Here is a 21,272-nt window from a genome sequence, read left to right as displayed (position 1 = left end):
CATAAACATAGAGTTTTACAGCTGGAAGAGTCCTTCTTGTAGATAATCTAGCCCAAGACTTTCCTTTTACTTAAAGGGAAGTAAAGAGTTTAAGAGATTTGCCCGGGTTTTACAAGTCTCTGCCTTAGTGGCATTGATTACAGAGAGAGTTTGCAGATTATTTCATACAGAGGCTGCAGTATTGATAATCACAGCACAAAGAAGGAAAACCGCCGAAGTGAAGGCAGGCGAATCAGGATCAATACTCTCATAAAATACTCAGTGACCATTTTCCCTCTGGATTTATATTTTTCCTCACTTTATGGGTCACTTTTTATTCTTTTACTATTTTCTTTTATTAAATACAGAAAAAAATAAGGAAGGAGCCCCTTGTCTGTAACTGGAATCAATGTATCTAACATGTTTTCCAATATTTCCTGTGCACATGGCCTCATTAGATTCACATAATAGGAAGGGTTCAGACAGGAAAAAGTTTTAGAAAGCCATTCATAATTTCCTCTTCAGGATTCAACAGTCAGTCCTTACTTCAGTCTTCTTGTCTGGTTTCTAATACTTCCCAAACGAGAAAGCTTCAAGAATGCTCAACTCAGAGCACAGCAAACCGTTCATGCAGCCAACGGAACTGTCTCTGTGGTTTTGTTTTCTTTTACTTTTAAAATCCATATTTTTCTTTATTCTCTGAAAAAAGATGCCATTAGCGGCTTGATTTTGTGTCACCGTAACATTCTTTTTTAAGGCCAGGCAAGCTACAACGCCCCCTTCCCACTTTCAGGTGAGTAAACTCAATCTTCGTGAATATTCTGTTTTTCTTTGTTCATGTTCCTTGACTGAAGTTCCTAAGCAAGCTTTCTTGTACAGATTTTCACACTTGATGCTCAATTTGTAAATGTCCTTATGATAAAGGCCTCGGTGTCTCTTGGCATAATTTCAGTGCCTAAGTGCTTCCTGCTTGCTGTGCCTTTGGGATTGCGTCTTCATCTCTGTATGTTCCCCTCTCTCTACACCTCCACACATACACCTAACTTAGAAGAACACATCGCAGGTGTTAAAATTATTTTTAAACTTAATTTTTCTTTGTATGAAAATCAGGACTACAAATCTAAAGAATACTCATTTGTATTGTTTTAATTCCAAATGTTCAAATAGATCCCTGGTTTCTAACTGAACAAGTTCACCAAGTGATGTCATAAAGAAAAAAAAAAAAACTTAGTAATTCACAAAAGAAATAAGCTATTTGAGTTATCTTAAGATTCATCAATTGAGATAGGTTTGGTCAGATACTATTAAAATATATGATCTAATGTACAGTATTACAATGTGTAGTATACAGCAATAGGAAATACTAATAGATCATTCACATTCTGTTTTTATTTCTTCAGTAAAGAACAAATAAAATTCAGCTTAAATAAGACTCTATATCTTGATGGCAAATGTTAAGGTTTTCAATTTTTTTTGAGGCCATGTCCTTTGGTGTCTGAATGCTAAAGCCGTACCACTGCAATATCTGCCATGTTTTACTGTGAACTCCCTGTTTATGGACCTGCCTCCTTTGCTACTCAATAAGCCTTTTGAGAAGAGAGCCCTGATCTTTATCCCATCTACCTAGTATAAAGAAAAACACTTAGGAACCATTCAGTAAACCATTTGTTGGCTGTTTGAATATTTCTCTTAGTTTTCTCAACTAAAGGGGTAAGGGGGTACAATAGTACTTACCTCAAAAGTGTTATGCTTGTAAAGTGTTCAGAACTTCACCTGGCACAGCAGGTGTTAATTCAGTACTGTTCCACTGCACAACCCTGGGAGGTGTCATTCACATAGTCCTCCCTGGAGCTGGGCAACTCCAGACCCCACCCTCAAAGTGTCAACTGTCATCATCATCATCACTACCAGCATCATCACCACCACCAGCATCGTTATTATTAGGCCCAAGAATAGAAAGATTTCATTTCATCTGAACTACAGAGAGAGCAGCAAAAGAGTAAGAAGGTTCTTCATGTTGAGGATAAACTGTGCCTACCTCCTGAAGGGAAAATGGTCAGAATTTTAAAGAATTTCTGTCCTCTCATTTAATAACACTTGTTTAAGGTTTTCAGTACAATGAATTATTACTGAGTCACGTGGAGTTAAGCTTGGAGTTTTATCTTATTGCCACTGAGTCTAATAACTATTGTGACCTAAAACCACTGGAGGTAGACAAAAATAAGATAAATATTCATGCAAAAATCAAAACTTTTAGTTTTTAAGGAAATTAGCTATTTGGGCACACAGAATATCAATTACATCATTGAGTTTTCAAAGTATTTTGTGACAGGATCTTTTTCTGAAAACTTTAGGACACCCCAAGGGTATTTTGTGTAGAGAACTTTGATCCCATCTTCCTAGCCTTTCCCTTGTCTCTATGGCTCATCACGGACACTGTGGTCATCTATGGGAATTAGTTTGGACTCTCCAACCCAGAGAGAGCAAAACTTCCATCTTCCAGAAAACCCTGCAGAGTCACTCTGGATAGTTAAAGCTTTGGGTTTGTGGATGATTTAGAAATTTTGATGACAAAACCAAATTTAAAAATATTTATCATATTTTGCTAATGAAATAAGTAAAATGCATTTTAATGAATTTGGAAAACATAAAAAAGTCAATGAAGAAATTTCTTGTAAACTTACCACCCAGAATTAATTCCTGTTAATATTTTGATTTACACTATTTTGATCCTTTTTAAAAAATGTATATATGTTTGTGTAACTTTTTTCCCTTTTCACAAATTGGGATTAAATTCCATCTTTTGCTTTTTGACCTCTTTTTATTAAATTAACGGAAATATCTTGCATATTTTCCTATATCACTGAACCTTTTTCTACAACATACTGTGTAAAGGGCCTCATTGTATTCTACAGTTGGGATAAGTCAGAATTAATTTATCATATATACCTGATCTATATATAGAGACAGATAAATCAAGGTTTCAATCTTTTCTCACCCAAACTTATTCTTATCAAAACTCCTGCTATTCACTCTAAGCAAAAAGTTGAAACAAAAAAGTCTTAACTTGCATAAACTGAGCACCATGGAAACTATAAGTGCACAGAAACGATATTGCTCATAGCACTTAGTTCTAGGATTTGCACCACTCAGTCTATTCTGCAGCTGAGGATTTCTTCTAGAAATGAAATTCCTGTAAAACTGCTGTCTCAATCTCTTTAGAGAAAAAGAAAATGTTCATAGTTTACAGAATTGTCAAAAACACAGCAGAAAATGTTTTCTTGCTTTTTCATCACTTGGAAAAAGTAGGAAAGAAAACTAGGTAATATTCTTTTATTAAAATGTACTTAAGCCCTATTTAAAATTTTGTTTTAGAAAGAGAATCCCGACTACATTGCACAAATACACATTACTCACGCATGATCTTCTAATAGTTATTGAAACACAAAATCTCCAAATCGTCTATTTGAGGACTGGGACTCATTCAACCCTTTATTTTCTTTCTTCACTGAGGAAGCTGTGGTTACGTGGACTTTGTTCTTGAATATAAATTTTAGCAGAGTGTTACCATTCTTCACTTAGAAAGAATTGGGTCTTGATTAATCTTTAACAATAATTATAGCATTGAAAATACATTTGCCTTTCTGTTCATTTACTTTAATTTTCAGGAGCACAATCAAGTTTTCATCCTAAGAGGGAAGTGGGTTAGCTTATCAGTTAAGACGTGAGTTCAGAATCTAGTTCCATCAGCTATTAGTTAGATAATCTTGAGTAAGTGTTAAATTGCCTTATCTCAATCAACCTTAGTTTAGTTACGCATAAAGCGATATTATTACCTTTTTCAAAGTGTGTTGGTGCAAGGTAAGCAATGACTTTAGTGCAACACTTGATCGATATCTAGGCAGGGTAGCAAAACAAACGAGAACCAACACAGCAACTTAATGAACAACAACAACAATGAATATTAATGTCAAATATATGTTTTGAAAGAAATTTCTTAGATATTTTTTAAACCTGAATTTGGTCCAGAGGTAGAGTGATATGCCTCAATAGTCTCTGTTAATGTAAATATTATTATATTTGACTTATCAAATGAAAGATATATCTTAGGAGGAGAAAGGTAGGACTGAATACTGATTCAAAACCATCCTTGTCAACAGGTGCATTAATAGTTTAGGTCCATTAGCTAGAAGCCATAGTGGTTACTTTCCCAAAACAAAGACTTCTGCTAGGAACTGTGGCGCTCTTTATGTATTCCATGTAAGTGTTACATGTGTTAATATTCTATTTAAATGTGGCCCTTTCCCCTTTTAAAAACATAAGTTCCTTTTGGACAGGAACCAGGGCTAATAACCAGAGTCTATGAATACTTTCTATTTTGAAGACCTTCAATTAAGCTTTTGTGGTGTTAGCAATGATGACAACGATACACATACCCCCCAACTCCAAGCTCTTGGTTTATTTAGTTGTTTCCATATACAGACACAAACCCATTGATTGGATGTGAAAGAGAGGGCTCGATGGGGATAACTGGAAGACCTAGGTTACGTTAGTTCCTGAGTTAGGACTTACAGGCCAAGTCAGATCACATCATAATTCTTTGGCCCTGATTCACATCACTGATGGATCCTCTGGTTGTTTGGGGCAGCATCTTCTAGAACAAAAAAATTCTGAAGTAAAGAAATCTAGTTTGAAGTCCTAGACCTATCACTTAGTGTTTAGGTGATGTTGAACACAGGGAGACACTCTAAACTTTACCCTGAGGATGATTATAAATAATGTAACATAACATAATGTAATAGAATACAATATACCATAATATATAATCTCTTCTGTACCTGTATATTTGGGAGAATTTAATCAAAATATCCAAAGTTCTTTGTAACTTGTAAAATAAAGTATTAAATACATATTAATTGTGGAAAAATGCCTTAGCTTACTAATTATGAAGAGATAAAATGAATAATTGATTGGGCACAAGAGGAAACACTTAAAGTTGCAAATTACCCTGTTGAAATGTCATTGTGATTGCCCAAAAACCAGATCAATAGCATTACATTTCACACAGATAGTTCATTTTTATCAAATGCTCATCTGCTGGGTTATTCTTGACATTCATTTTGGCTTCTCTATTAATAAAACCTGAATGTTTCCCTGAAGAACAAAAACCATGCTTAACTGGGAAACAACATGGTGCAGTGGATGAAAACGGGCTAAGCAGAGGTCAAAACTCCAACTGCCTCAAGGGCCAAAGAGTCAATGCAAATCGGTTGGGGGGCGCAGAGGGCTTGGAGGTCAAGGCAGCACGTGCCGTCGAGCACAATACCCACCCAGAGGAATACCCATTATTCAACTCCAGATGTGTTTGCCGTGAGGAGATGAGCCTAGTGATGCCATATTTTCTTATTTTCTAAGAGAAAGCAGATACTCAGATATTTTTTGAAATGTCAAAATTATAAAATTTTGGATGAAAGCGTAGTTTTAAAAGTACCGTGCTGGAAACATATACTGTTATTTACAAACACTTTACACATATTTACAAACACTTCCCCGAGCTGGGTCCAGGCCACAAGGCTCCAGTTTTTAACCACTGAGCTATAAAACTAGACTTTACTTCAGTCTCAGCTCTAAAGTCACTAACTGAATGGCTTTGCCTAAGAAATTTAACCTATCTAAACTTAACTGCCCTCTTGCAAAGTGGGAAGAATAATGCCTCTGTTGTGAGAATTGCAAAAATGGACATGGATGAAAACAGTATAATAGACACATAATAGGTGCTCAAAGAATTTAGCTCTTTTTCTGGATAACTTTGAAAAAGTCAGTCATTCTGTTTTCTTCCTTTTATACTTGTTATATTCAGAGCATGTCAGATACCCTCGTTTTTAGGAGGGTCTGGACTATCCCATTTGTCGTGGGAATAAATTACTTTACTTGAATTATACAGAAACTTTGCAACTATGGATGTCGGCAATTCTTCTAAAGAATAGCAATGCATTAGCAGCAAGTTTGAAACATTGTTCAGATGGACTCAAGGGAGAGTGCTTCTTTGAAAAATGACTGTCTCCTGAACAAAGTGTTTTTCCACTATTTCATCAGCTACTCTCTGTCATAAAGATCCTTTCATTAGGCAAACAATATTTGAGGACGTAAAGAATGTGGTCAGTGATAGCACCACGTGGACAGAGAGTGGGTCAGTTCTGCTTAGATTACAGTTGACTATACAGCCAAAGATCAATGTTTCAAAGCAAGAGGATTATACAAAACAAATTTAGACAGTTAATGTTTTCAAAGCACACAAACTGTTAGTGAAAGTTCAGTAAGCAAATGACTAGTGACTGATTAGAAATATTAATCCTGTCTCTTTACTACCTTCCAGGGGCCTTGACCAAGCCATTTGGGTTGGATTTCAAAAACTGTAAACAGAGTGAAAGGAGAAAAATATAAACTCATATACCTCAGTTAAAAGAGACGGGACAATCTATGTAGTCAAAACCGTCCCAATAAGAGCATCAGGACAAATCAGGCATGTTTAAGCATGCATTTAGAGACTGGGCTCTTTTAAATCTATAGAGGATAAAAATCCAAAGGTCGCCCAGTGGTGGAAGAATCAATTTCCCTGGTTGCAGGCTGATATTTCCTTTCTCTTGTTTCAGAGCCTAGCACTGCCTCCTGTGGAGCCTAAAATGTGGACAATTTAGCTAAGAAGAGAGCAAGATAGCTAAAGTGTTCCTGCTATGTAAAATTAACTAAGGGTATGGGGGTCCTTGTTACTTTATTTTTAAAAAGGTAGGGTTTATTTTTAATGATTGCTGATGTTTTAGGTATCTGGCTCAAAATACTATAAAAATCTAAATTTTGTAGATGCCTTTACTAAATGAAGTGTTTTAAAAATAAAAGTAAGTCATAATTCAAATGTTTTCCTTAATACAGCAAAAAATCAAATATTCTCTAAAAACCAAAATCCATTTTATGGTTAATTAACTACTGCTTAAATTTCTCCTTAAGAGACGCAGGAGACAGACGAGCCAGTGGAGTAGGAGTAATTCCTTCCTCTGGGTCTAGGTAACCAGAATGGAGCAGACAGTGGAGAAACCCCAATAATTCCAGAGTACCCATTTTCATAATCTGAATTATCTAGGAAATTCATTAAAAAGATATTTGGGGATCTATAGCATACATCTTCAAAACACCTAAGTCCCTCTCCCTGTCTTGTCAGTGCCACTTAGCAGAATTACTATCTTGTGAATTTTCATGTGAATTCAGAGTGTTGATTTTTAATATAAACTCTCCAGATTGGTTATTGTTATATAAAAACTAGTTGTTTATTGCCTTGCTATTCTTTTATTTATTTATATCACTTAATTTTCTTTTTGCAAGGAAGATTGGCCCTGAGCTAACATCTGTTGCCAATCTTCCTCTTTTTGCTTGAGGAAGATTGTCGCTGAGCTAACATTTGTGCCAATCTTCCTCTATTTTATGTGGGATGCCGCCACAGCATGGCTTGAAGAGCAGTGCTAGGTCTGTGCCGGGGATCTGAACCTGCAAGTCCTCGGCCACAGAAGTAGAGTGCACGAACTTAACCACTATGCCACTGGGCCAACCCCTGTTGATTGTCTTGCTATTCTTTTAATGGTTTGTTGGTAGGCTAACACAATATCCTAGATTTTACAGAATGGCATTCATTTAAAATATTCTGTCTAGTTGTTTTCATCAGTGTTCTTATATTTAGCAAAACAATTTTTGTTTTGTAAAATATATTCAAATTAGGTATATTGGATCTATGAATAGTGTGCGGGCCTTAAATATGGATCAGTAATGACTATAGAGTGAGGACTCAGCTTGTTTTCGGAAGGTACCTCTCTCTGCAAAATGCTGCACAAGAAAGAGCCAGATAAGGAATGTGGGTGAGAAACATTTGCTTGGTTTACATTTTCCTTGTGGATATACTGGGTAGCATTTTCCAGGGGAACATTTCCAGTTCGGAACAGAAGGCATGATGAAAATATCACCCTCTCTTCTCAAGCACATGCTCACTAGACTTTTTAGAGTCATAATGATCTCAGCAAAATTTCCTTCTTGAAAATAAAACCCATGAATTGTTTTCTGACCAGATAGTGTCAACTAAACTTAGTCAGATTTGGTTTTCTATGTACATTTTCTATGTGCATTTAGCAGCTGGACTCCGGAATTTCAAGTATTGCAGTAAATGATCTTGATTTAGATGTCAAACAAAGAAAGGGAATAAAACTTTTTCCTCATACTTAAGTTTCAGTGTATCAGCAAGTTAGGCACCTAGAACAATGGCTGTTCCCAAAGGTTTGAAGATATTTCTCTGTATTTGCCCTGGATATGCCTCTCTTCCAAGTCACTCTTTCTATATTTCATTGGAAAACTTTCATGAAAGCAAGATGCTGCCTTAATTTATCTTTTGAGTAAGGTTATTGCCTCCATTCTTGTTTCAGCTTAATTTTTGGATATAGATATTAAGGAATGATTTGTTTACAATTAGTGAATTTAGGAAGAATGGATTTCTAGACCGGTAAGATAGCTATGAGTGTGTACCACGTAATTTGATGCTAACAATAATTAAATTACTAATTTGTTTTAACAAATTACAGTGAATTCAAAGATATTCCCTTAATGGTTTCACTATTTCTGACTTGCAATACACTTTTTAAAGGGAATAAAAGGAGCCACAGAAATGTTCACAGCTTTTCTTGTTTATGTCATAGCATGTAGTGAACGATTTTTAATGATGGATTTTTAAATGTTGTGATTTGTTACCTTTAAGAATTTGCTTTTCTTTTATCAAAATATAAAAATCCTGAGAATATCACATGTACGAATATAATCCATTTTGTTTTTACAGCCAAAACAAAAGGATGAGAATTACAGTCTAAAGAACTACTAGTGGAAAGCTCTTCTATGGTCTTAGACCAGAGGTCCTTCAGGAGACCATCCATCCATTCAGTCAGTCAACCAGTATTTACTGAGCATATATGCTGTGCCAAGGCATTTGTTATTAATTAACAGGTTCATTTTCTGCCCTCATAGAGTTTACGATCTAGTGAAGGGTAGGGACAACCAAGTAAGCAAATAAATAGCTCTATAATTGCAACTTCGATAAATGCTATGAAGGAAACACACAGGGTGCAGAGAGTAATAGTGGGGGTGTACTTAAGAAAATCTCTTCATGGAGTTATAGTTAAAGCTCAAACTTAGAGGATACAAAGAATCCAACCATTTATTTTTTAAAAAAAGGAAGAGTCAGATGATTGGTCTTTCATTTTAAAACTATATACAGGTTTAAGGAATACACAGATGCCAAAAATATATCTTAGTTTAGTCTGAGAAGTCACGTTGTTTAAAAATGTTTCCATAAAGGATTTGAGTTGGTCACAGAGGTGAGGACTGTGGATGCCACTAATACTAAGGAAAAATAATAAGAATCTGAAACAGATTTGTATTTGTTTTTTAAGTGCTGCTTACGCATGCACCTGGTGAAACTCCTAGTGATTCAAACAGGGATTTCACTGATTTGGGCTTCAATCTCATTCATTATCAGCAGACAAGAGATGACCGAGGTTAATTCAACACCCATTGTGAAACGCTGTGGCAGGTTGGGGTAAAAGATCTCATATTTCCTGAAAATAATGCTTGACTCACAGCTGCTGTAAATCAAGCAGAATCCACCTGCGTCACGAGAGTATTTAAAAGCAAAGTGTACAGACCCCCAGGTGGGGCAAAAATGACTTGAATCATCAAGAAAAATGCACACGGAGACTAAAAGTTTAATGAAGACATAGTTCATTTACCTGCAAAGATGGCCACCTTATATATAGTAAAAGAACTACAAAACAATGCGTAGAATATGGTTGCATTTATGAAAGCGTATGTCAGAGTGTGTTTACATCGGCATATAGAAAAAAACCTAGAAGGAAATATTCCAAAATGCTAAGAGTAATTATTTCTCATTGGTCAGCTTATGGGTGATTTTCTTTGTATACATTTCTGTATTATTCTTTTTTTTCCTCACAGGGAGGATGTATTTTTTAAATGTGAAAAAAGCCTTTAAAAGATAAAATTTAATTGCATTCGTGAATATTGATTTAAAGCAGAATGTCTTTAGTGTGACAGGTCTCACTTGTACTGCAAGATAGCTAATTACAAAAGACACTTCCTAAATGTAGAATGATAATTCACATGGCATGATTTGCTGTTTGGCCAACACTGAACTACCAGTCAGATAAAGTATGTGCCCGGGCTTTAGCAAAGAAAGGGAGACACCCAAAAATTAGAATATTTTGAAGAAAAGTATTTGACACTGATAGTTCAGAAAAGTGTAAGAGTATCTGTCCAGGGGAAATATCAGATAGTTGTTGAACTGATACACTTATTTATGATTTAATATCATTTTTATTTGTAAGAATGCTTAGGTGGAGAGATGCTTAGGACACAGAGGTAGGAGGTATGGCTAAGTTTTTTTCAAGGTACAGGACCTATAGGAATCTTAATTTGGTCCTAAGCATAGAAAAAATTATGATAGCTCCCAACCTGCATGTCATTAAAAATAAAAATAATACTTAGCCATAAAATAAGCACAAATCAGTCCAACAAAGTTTGGATTTTTCCCCAGGCAAATGCTTCTATGCTTTTCTGAAATATCAAGAATCCCAGATCTTTTCCAAAATAGTTTTTGTGTGCACCATTTTTTTTTTGGCTAATATCCAAAGCATACACTTAGTCTATTTGGCAATTCACTATGACTAAAGAGCAAATCATGGCATACAAAACAGTCGACAAAAATTCAAATAAAAATGAGCCATATTCAACACAGATTTACTATATTTGATATTTTAAAATTCAAATCAGCAAGATAATTTGTTAAATTTTCTAATATGGCAGATTTGGGCTCATGAGATTCAGAATCCAGGCCTGGTTGGATCATTTACTAAACTTAAACTTGGATAAGTCTAACCTCTCTAAGCCTGTTTCCACTTATTTAAAATAATTATGATAACAATAGCTTTACTGGCATGATAGAATTTGGGGGAATATAAGATGAAACATAAAGAATGTAAAATGACTTTAAAAACTACAAAAGATTATATTAATTTAAGGTGTAAATGATGGTACTAATTACAACTATATTGTTTTCATCATTAACGATCTCATGTGTGTATATCTTATACTCCCCACGGAAATTTTATGTTGCTTGCATATGCAAATTGTGCTAGTCCTACAAGAGCTCTACAAACAGTTGTTTTCCAATTGATTAATTCATCTAGTTTGAAAACACGTTTTCACTTGGTAAAATAATATAGTTGGGATGTGCAATCAGGGGGAATTGCAAATGACCTCTCAGAGTAATACTCAAGTATAAATCTAGTTTATTTATTTCAGTGAAAACCAACTGTTGAGTTATTTATGTTGAAACTTCCATCACAAATCTGGTTTTCTTTTAGGCTCCAACCATGGAAAACAAAGCACTAATCTTTCTATGAACCTATGAGAAATGCAGAAAACAGTTTTAACCCTCCAGATATTTTCTAAGTCATCCTGGTGGATGAAGCATGTACATAAAATTGAAATATTTTCTGAAGTCACTTGAAGAACTAAGAAATATCCCATCACAAAGTGAGAAATTAGACAATGGGTATTTTACTCCAATTAAACAAGTTTTACTAAAGTGTAAACACCAGTCCAAATATTTAATATTCCAACAAGAATGACATTTTCAAGTTAGTGTTTGAGAAAAAAGTAATTAATAAAATGTTTCTTGTTAAACAGCATATTTAAAATAAACAATTATTTTAAACCAGTGGAAACAGGCTTAAAGATACATTGTATGTATCTTTCATACATTTTGCTTTTTCTTACATCACCTTGATGACTCTTGAATTACTTTGTATCTGGACTCCACTAAACTCCATTTCACTTTTCAAAATTAGCCATACAAAAAGGAATAATTTTAATATGGCTAGTAGGCATCACATTCCATATAGTTGCTGAGAAAGGACTCTTATGAAGAGGCCTGTGTTCAGTACTCCACATCCTGACAAGATGACATATAAATTTCTCCAAGCAGATGGTCAATTGATTTCTTTAAAATTATCCACATTCTGTAATTTAGAGGCCCATTACAAAATGGAGTCTTACTGTTATAGGGTTAGAAGAACCTGATGTTAAACAACTAAATCACATTCTTAAACAGACAATTTACTCTAGAAAAAGCTAGAGAAGTTCTTGAGAAAGAATCTAGTCCATCCCAAATAAATGCATGTCTAGGTCATACTTTTGGAGGTTTTGATAAAAGAAGAATGCACTGCCTGGTCTGTTTACCCAGTTGACAACTCAAATTTGCTATCAGGAAGTTCCACGTTTCGTATTTCTAATCTTCATTCTTCCTAAAAAAGGTGAAGCCTGTTGACCATATTTTAGGTTCCAACATGTAAAAACCTTCAGCTCTTCTGAAGCAAACGATTATCATCTCTCAGTTTTCTCTTCTCCAAATGAAATAATCCTAGTTTGCTTATCTTTTCTTGGAGAGTTCAACTTGTAGTCCTTTAAACACACTTCACTTTTCTGCAGCCTCTCAGCAAAGGCCATATAATTGTCTCAAGCTGTGGGATCAAAAACTAGACCTGTATTCCCATGAAAGTCTAACCACTTAGCTGAAACATGCTACTGATAGTTCTGTGCCCATGGCCTACAGTGATTTGCCTCTGCTCAAAATTGTACCAACTTCACCTATAAAACCACATCCCAGTGAAAACTCAACACAAAGGAAATAAAACAAAGTCCCAAGATATCTGTTTTCATTGCATGAAACAGTGTCAACTACAGTGCGTCTTCATTTTCAAAGCTTACTGTACATATATCTGAAATTTTAATTTTTGGAAGTCAAAAGTTATCATCAAAAGATTCAGGACACAGTGTGTTAGCAAAATTTTGATATAACATACAAGCTCAGTACCTCTTTCTGTGCTCTACTTTAAGTAGTTGTTATAATTAGGCACACGGAAGCATGACTTTACAGAGTTGGGACTCTGTATAATATACGACATTCCATGAGCATATTAAATCCATTCTTCCCATTAAGTCGCTGAAAAGCTTTCCCATATATAAACTAAACAAGCCATTTATTCTCAGAGAAATTAAACTATAAATCTGATTGAAATGCATGCAAAAATTTTAAATGAAGGGGGCAGTGTGTAAAATAAAATGCAAGCTTAAAACAAAAAATACTGTTATTTTACATCGTAAAACCTATTTGCACTGACAATGATATTGTTAGAGAAGAGATAGATGGATAAAGCTGGTCCATGTGATGAATATAATGTTCCTAACACACTTTTACATGCAGGGATTTTTCTGGCTTTAATTCAATGAAATCCATTATCCTGGGTGGTAATGGAGCCCTGTACCCTACTCATCTCAGGCATCTTTAGTCTCCTGAGCTGCCTTAAAGCCTTGACATAATAAAAGGTCAGGCAGCCCCAGTAAGCATTTGCAAACTACAATAGCTCCTCATTTCAGCTACAAGCCACACACATTCTTGTTCTAAGCTTTGCTCACTCTCTTGCTCCATTTCATTGTATAAGGAGGCTAATTTGGAAATGGCTAGGGTACTTGGGAACACCTAGATTTTCAAAACAATCCCACTTTCCTACTTAACCACCTAAAGAAGTAGACCCCTAATACAACATTTGAGAGGACTGTAAAATGGTGCCTGGGTACTGAAGGAATGAACAGCAAACATCAGCACTATTAAATAAAATGAACGCATTTCACCTGCCAGCTCGTCTGTGCTTCCTGGGACACAAGGTCCAAACATGAAAGGGTTGGGGTAGAATGTCAAGAAAACTGATTTGTTTCAACATTCATTTGGCAAGATGCTGGGCACAAAAAATACCACAAGCCACCTCCCTTTCCCATCAGTGTAAATTCAGGGCTCTCAAATCACCCCCCACAAACCCAATCAAAAATAAAGAAAAGAGGCAGGCTATGAATTCACATCTAGGGCTATGATACAGATTAAATGACACGCATCTGTCCTAATTGGTCACAACGAAACTAAGGGACAATAACAAGAATAAATCTCACATTAATCCAAATGAAGCCAATGAATAGTAATACAAACCAGAAGCATAGTTTCAAAAATATGCAATTACCTCCAAGCATGCAAGGGCATTTATAACCCATAAAAATGATTGCAAAGCACATTCTGCATATAGATACGTTTCATAAATGCATTATAAGTGCTAAGCAACGTGTGTATATGATATGCTTATCCATAGGTATACATTTATATGTTCACAATCAAATCTATGCACTAAAAATGAAACTCTGTATCTTGCAAATGGTATCTCAACAAGAGTATATTAGAATATGAAAACAGAACGCAAAATTCTGGGGCAACCTTTTCTTAGCAATGAAGGAAATAAGCAAAACCACCTTATAATCAGGCCGGAAAGCTTATGAGGCACCAAATGTGTTTTTGAGGAAGGCCCAACCCTATATGTGAGCGCTGCAAATGAAATGATTCCTTTCAATAACACCCATTTCTTGTTAGCTCTTTTTCCACCCAGTTCTGTTGCCAAGCTTGTAAGGAAAAGCAAGTGGCTCAGTCTGCATTCTGAGCCAGTTCAAGATAAAATCAGAACACCATTTCTTTTTTTTTTAACACAAGCAGATGCCTTCTTACTTCTCTCCCTGGCAACCTTCCTCTCCCTCCATCCCCATCTCTGTCTCCACATCTTCTGTCCTGCTCTGAGGGAGTCATTGTTCAAGTGCAGGCCATAAATGTATACACAGGTCATTTAATAGCCAGCTAAACCAAGAAGACAGCCCCGCCGTCTCCTACTTACCGTGCTGAGACCCGGAGAAGCTGTTGAAAGGAGGGAGAGATGCAAACTGAATCCATTTTCCTTGTGACCGAGTCGGATGCAGCCTCCGAACCCAACATCAGCAGCGGCTGCTGGGATTTTTTTCCCTCCCTCTCTGGTTGGCGATGGTGCGAATAGGAACCACCCTTCCAGCTCCACTAGAGTATCAGCAGTCGAGGAGGCAGAAGCAGCAGCATCACCACTTGGCCTCCTCCCTCTCGGAGGATGGGGTGAGCTCAGAAGCAGCCAGGAACTTGCAGCAGACACCTCCTCTGGCTCCTCCTCTCCCGCCCCCTCCCCCACGGCCCCACCCCTGCTGCGGTAGAGGCTGCCTGCCCCGGCAGCTGCTGGTTGTCATGGTAATGACCAATGGTAGGCGACCAGACTAAGGGGGAGGGGAGATGGATGAAAGGAGCTGCAGGGTCTGGACGAGAGTGAATTTGTCCTGCTGCCTTCTGGGATGCTCTTGGTCTCCCCTACCGCGCGCTCAGGTCTTTAAAAATGGGGCAAAGGTGTACAGGCAAGGGAAGAGATTAATTTAAATTTAATTGAAATCTAGACTGAAACATATAAAATAGCTTAATTATTTTTCTCATTTTCTGCGGTTTTCCAATAAAATATTAAATTTGCCATCAGAAAAAATAATGGCAAATGTGGAGAAAATTATGTCGTATAATAGGAGATTATTATTATTTTGATTGTTTCTCCTTTGTGGCGTCTTTAACACGATGCCACTCAAGGTGTTAAAAGCAAGGTGAGTGGCTGGACTGTGTAATGAAATAAGTCTGTTCTATTCCTTGGCACTCCTCTCTGTTCTTCTCAGGTGAGTCACTTCGTCTCACTGTTTTCCCAGCTCCTGCTCTTAGAAGAGGACCTGGAGGTATTTGGTACTCCCCTGTGGAAACGGAAGTTGGAACAGAGGAAACAGAGGAAACAGAAATTCCTTGAGCAACCACAATTCTCGGTAGCACCAGTTGGTGGATGGTTCCAAACCCTTTCAGTGTCAAACTCCTGGAGTGTTCCATTTCCTGAGGGAAATTCTATGCCATTTTCATGGATGCTCTTGGAGTTCCCAGCCAGTGTAGGTAGGAAAAAAGGAAGTGAAATCAGTAGTATTGAGTCCTAGGTAAATTCTATTTCTAACTATAAATTATAGATGACACTAGTATTTATCTCATGCAGTAGTTGTAAAGAGTGAATGAGATAAGGCACTAAAAGCACTTGGCATGTAGTAAGCATACAATAGCTGTTTACTATTATTACTATTAGGAGGAGGAGTACATTGTAGCCGCTTCTCAATCCAAGGGATTAAGGGAATTGCACAACAATTTCAGAAAAGGGAAAAAATTAAGGTAAGAAAACACTACATAATAATTGTGATGAAGATGATGATGGCGAAGAAAGGGATGCCCTGAGAGTTAAAAGTTCTCTAAAATGTGACCGTTGATGATGTTGTAAGTCTTAAAGGAGTTAGAGAAATTTCCCAGATTCACACAGCTAATAAATGGCAGAGCCAGAATGGAAAGTCTGACTCTTCTAACACTAACATTTGCTCTCCTAACCATTACAGTTTTCTGCCGCTCCTCCATGGAATGGAGATACTCCATTGTTAACCTATAGGGTTATTTATAGATTCAAATGGGATTAGTACAAGTTTCAGAGTCAGACAGCCTGGGGTCGATTTCTGGGGCCATTATTTACTATAGATATGATTTGGGACACAGAATTAACTTCCCTGAACCTATGTTTTTGGAAATAATCATAGAACCTCATAGGGTCATTGTGAGAATGAAATAGAATGATGTCTAGCATATAGTAAGTGTTCAATAAATGTTATCTATAATTATTTGTAACTCATTCTTAAGTAATTAATATTAAAATGTAAGAGGACTTTTTCCTGCGTAGGCTCACGCTTGATGCCAGGGCCTTACTCTAACAAAACTCACTTGAAGGTAATTAGGTGGGTGAGGAAAGGGTCGCAGCTCATCCGCAGCCTTGGCATGGCCTCCTGGTCCTCTCCAAGGGAAAGCCTGCATCCTGCTCTGTATGGATAACGGCCCCTGCCTCCCTGAACCGTCACACAGTCTGCACACACTTCCACATCAGCTTCGCCTAAATGTAGTCAGGTAACATAAAGGAATAGGTGTGATGATCTCGCTTCTTTTTGTATTCTTCTCCATATTTCATCTTCGGCTGTCTCCACAGAGGCGGTACGTAAGCAAGCAGAAGAAAGCTGCAGGTTGTAGAAGCTCAGACACGTTTAGGTGACGGAATCCTTCCCACTGGCCTTGTGAGGGAGCATTTCATCTTTAGCATCAAGAGCTGACTTGGTTGGGGTGAGTGATTCTAGTTTTCTCTCCTCCCATCAACACAAGCAGAATCAATTGGGGGAGAGAAAGTTGTCTGGTGTTCCCTATTTGAACAATTCCCCAATTTAACCATTCAAATACTACTGTCCCATATTTTGCTTTTACCATGCAGCATTGTTATCATTATTTAATAATAGTTTTCTTTAGATATTTACTTTACTTATGTAGTATTTATTTTTGTTTACTTTAATTATTGGTTATTTGTTTCCTTTAAAATGAAATTTGTCTCTGGCTTCAGCAGAACATAAATGAAAGTTGGTATGGTAAAGAGAGTATCCTCAGAGAAAGGAACTTAAAGCAAAATCATACATTTTTCAGTATAACAGATACTTCAACTTTATTTGGAATAATTTTTAATTTTATAATTTCATTCCTTCTCTCCATTGCCATCCCCTCTCTTACTATCTCTATTTTTCCATAGTATGTATTGTCTTCTAATATACTGTATTATTTATTTGCACTTAAAATTTTTTTTTATAATTTTTAAATTTTTTTTTCTCTTCTTCTCCCCAAAGCCCCCCAGTACATAGTTGTATATTCTAGTTGTGAGTGCCTCTGGTTGTGCTATGTGGGACGCCGCCTCAGCATGGCTTGATGAGCAGTGCCATGTCTGTGCCCAGGGTCCGAACCTGTGAAATCCTGGGCTGCTGAAGTGGAGCGCTCGAACTTAACCACTCCGCCACAGGGCGGCCCCTGCACTTTACAATTTTTTTTTTAATTTGTTTCTCCCCACTAGAATGTAAGCTATGAAAGGGCAGAGATTTTTGTTTGTTTGTCTCTGTATTTGTGAACAGTGCTGACCCATATGAGGTGCTCAATAAATATTTGTTGAATGAATAAGTCGGTAAATAAATAAAATAACTTCTGCCTTGAATCACGGCTGTATAAGTTATTACTATAATATTATTTGCCTATTTATATTTTTTGATATCTCTCAAAATTAAAAAGATGATTACAATAATTATCTTATTAGCATACATGCACATTAGGATAATATCCATCTAAAACATATTTTAAATATACATAGCTATTAAAATGAAAATGTTTGTCCATGCATATTCAAAGTCATCTATCATATCACCAGTGGTATGCATAATGTTGTTTGGAAATACTGATGTTGTTCTAAGAGCATCTTCTCCAGTAGTACTAATAGTGACCAGACTTTCTCCCTCTCCCAGGACCTTTCCAACTTTGACTTCTGAATTCTGTGAGATGTCTGAAAAAGCACAGTATGAGGCTCTTGGCTCCAAAAGCAGCATTAAATTTTCAGGAGAAACCGCTGCATAATGGGAGGAAGCTGCAAAGTGTGGGCTCTGGAGACAGACTGCCTAGATTGAGTTCATACTTCACCGTTTGTTTTCTGAGTGACCTTGGGCAAGTTACTTAATTTCTCTGTGCAATTTCTTCATCTGTATGACATAAGAGCAGTACCCACTTCACTGGGTTGTTTTGAAGATCAAAGTTCATGGTGCAAAGAGTTAACAGGTGTCTGGTATGTAATAAATAGTAAATAATATTAGCTAATGCTATTATTAATGCAATTGATAATAACTATGGTTATGCATAGCACATATTTCTGGATGTTTCCAAAACACTCAGATCACTCAGGCTTGTTCTAAGAACTTGCTGCTATGACTGCAGACCAGCTTTCAGCACACTCTGAGGGTTTCTGGAGATGTCTATCTCAGAGATAGGGCACTGTCCAGATTTCCCTCCAAAAAAGGAAAAAAAGGGAGGAGTTCAGAAGTGACTGTTGTTTATTTGCTGTCTATTCTATAAGAGATTATTAGCATAGCCTATGTTTACAGAGAAAATTAAATGTAAGCAGTCAGGATCTTCTTGAGTTCACTAAGAATAAGGATATCATTCTGACCTCGCTGCTTTATCGATAGTATCGAGAGTATCAGTGAGCAAGGATATTAGAACTTTCCCATGAACCCTACACCCCTACGGCCAACAGTCTAATGAATGACTCCCTGTATCGCAGGTGGAAACTTTTGCCTTTACTCACCTTGTTTCTTCTGAAAGTTCCTTCCCTGCCCCAAATTTTCAACCTTTAAGATTTATCCATCACCTCCTTTGGGGAGTCTTCCCTCATACCAGAATTAGTGTTAAAACTGAGGTTCCCGTCGTCCCTTGCAATGTCTGTATTACTACATTCGTGACGTTGAATGGTAAATGATTTTTTCTTCACCTTTCTCTCCTGTTTGATCGTAAACACTTTGAGTCGGAGATGTACTGTTTCTTCATTTTTTTATTGATACATTAATCTAACAAGTCCTTACTGCTAGCTGCTACTGTATTCTGGAGTAGGTACCAGGGATCTAGCTGTGAATAAGATAACATGAGCACTCTCTTCCTGGAGCTTATCATCTAAAGGAAAGAGAGACTACATAATTACTTAAAGTAAATTATGTTGAGAACTACAGGAAGCTCTGATAGCACATAAAGGGAGGCTATGACTGAGTTTAGGAGCCCAGGCACGCTGTGCTGCAGGGACTGTTGGGTGGAGTGGGGGGCAGGTGCTTTTGGACAAAGGGAAGGAAATATACAAGGTGCTGAGACGTGGAAGAACATGGCGTGTTACTCAATTTTTGTTTAATGGTGGTACCTAGCATAGTACCTGTGTACATTATGTGCCATTTACGTGTTTGTTGAAAGAACCTGCCTCCCCCTCCCAACACGGCTCAACACGCAGCTTCTTTCCTCCATATTTCTCTTCTGTTAATTTATGCGCAGGATTAGAGTTTGTCAATAGCTAAGGAACTGACAGGCTGTATGAGGTGAGAAAGCATGAAGGGAGGCGAAACAATTAACTCTTCTTAGGGTAGAAAAGGAGGTGTTATACTAACAGTGACCACTGCTCCATTGCAGATTTATTAAGTAAGATTTAAATGATAATACAAACCTTTGCTGTGATGTGAAAATGAGAAACAGTCCTTCCCTTTCAGGTCCTGAGCAGTTACATATTCCCCGATGGCAGATGACACATGGACTCAGGTTACCAGCAAATCAGGGACACCAAAGAAATGGGAAAAGTTCCATTTCAATGACCTTTTCCAAAATTTTGCAATCAGAAAATCTACAAAAGCTAGTTTAATTTTAGTGCATATGCAAGTTTTAGTTTTAGGATAGTTTTTACTTTTCGTTATCCGTGGGAGACACCATAATTTTTATAGAGCTTAGGAACTCAAAGTGACTAACAAAATTATTATGTACATGGGCCAGGCAGTTTAATAAGCACATGCATATCACAGTGAATAAAATAGACATAGTTCCTGTCCTGATGGAGCTTGAGTCTAGTGGATGGGGCAGTTAAAGAACAAGAAAACAAACCACTAAAATAATAGCAAATTTTTACAAGTGCCGTGAAGCAATGAATGACCGAGTGGAAAATAAGGAACTGGAGGTGGGGTGAGTGGGAATGACTCATTGTGGGGGTGACATTTAAACTGAGAAATGAAGTATAGGTTATACCAGTCATGTAAGAACCGAGAAGAGAGAGTTTCAGATGGAAGGATGAGCTGTGAGGAGAGAGAAGGCCAGGAATGAGAAATATTTTGGAAGGTCAGTACAGCTGTATATGGTGAGGATGGGGGAACATGACATGAGGAGAAGTTGGGAAGGTGGGCAAGAACCAAATTATGCAGCACCTTGTAGCCCATTGCCAGGCAACCTGGAGTTTTCTTAAATGCAATGAAGAGCCACTGAAAAGTTTAAACCTGGTTTAAAGGAGGTGGGAAATGAACTGCTACCGGGCAAAGTGGATGTAGTTAGGATGCTGTGGTCATCTAGGCTAGAGATGAGAGGCTTAGATTAGAGTGGTGGCAGTAGATATGGAGAAAACCAGACTGTTTCAAATGGATACATTTTAGAGGTGGCACTGCGAGCATTTGCTGATGGATTGGATGTTGGGGCTGAGGGAGAGGCAGATGTCAAGGATCATGTCTAAGTAGACAACTCGTCTTCCATTTTGAAAGTTGCTCTGTTGAGGTTCAGGTTTTACCTTCTGTAGTGAGGAAAGGCCTCAGGGGTC

General features: G+C 37.1%; 1 protein-coding gene and 1 long non-coding RNA gene across 3 annotated transcripts in view; one reads left to right on the top strand and one right to left on the bottom strand.

Moving 5' to 3' along the window:
* JAKMIP2 (janus kinase and microtubule interacting protein 2) overlaps nt 1-15,197 on the bottom strand; it is a 146,452-nt gene extending 131,255 nt beyond the window's left edge. For both annotated transcript variants that reach the window (XM_008523189.2, XM_070569286.1), the window contains exon 1: nt 14,850-15,197. The gene's annotated coding sequence lies outside the window, so the exon portion shown is untranslated. The remainder of the gene's footprint in view (nt 1-14,849) is intronic.
* Nucleotides 15,198-15,281: 84 nt separating this feature from the next.
* LOC139075084 (uncharacterized) lies at nt 15,282-18,722 on the top strand. The gene is made up of 4 exons (XR_011525126.1): nt 15,282-15,621; nt 15,721-15,952; nt 17,073-17,203; nt 18,415-18,722. It is a non-coding gene; the product is annotated as an uncharacterized lncRNA (long non-coding RNA).
* The last annotated feature ends 2,550 nt before the right edge of the window (nt 18,723-21,272 follow it).

The sequence above is a fragment of the Equus przewalskii genome, chromosome 13, assembly GCF_037783145.1.
Source record: "Equus przewalskii isolate Varuska chromosome 13, EquPr2, whole genome shotgun sequence".
NCBI classification, from domain to species: domain Eukaryota; kingdom Metazoa; phylum Chordata; class Mammalia; order Perissodactyla; family Equidae; genus Equus; species Equus przewalskii.
This window is presented reverse-complemented; position numbering and strand designations above follow the sequence as displayed.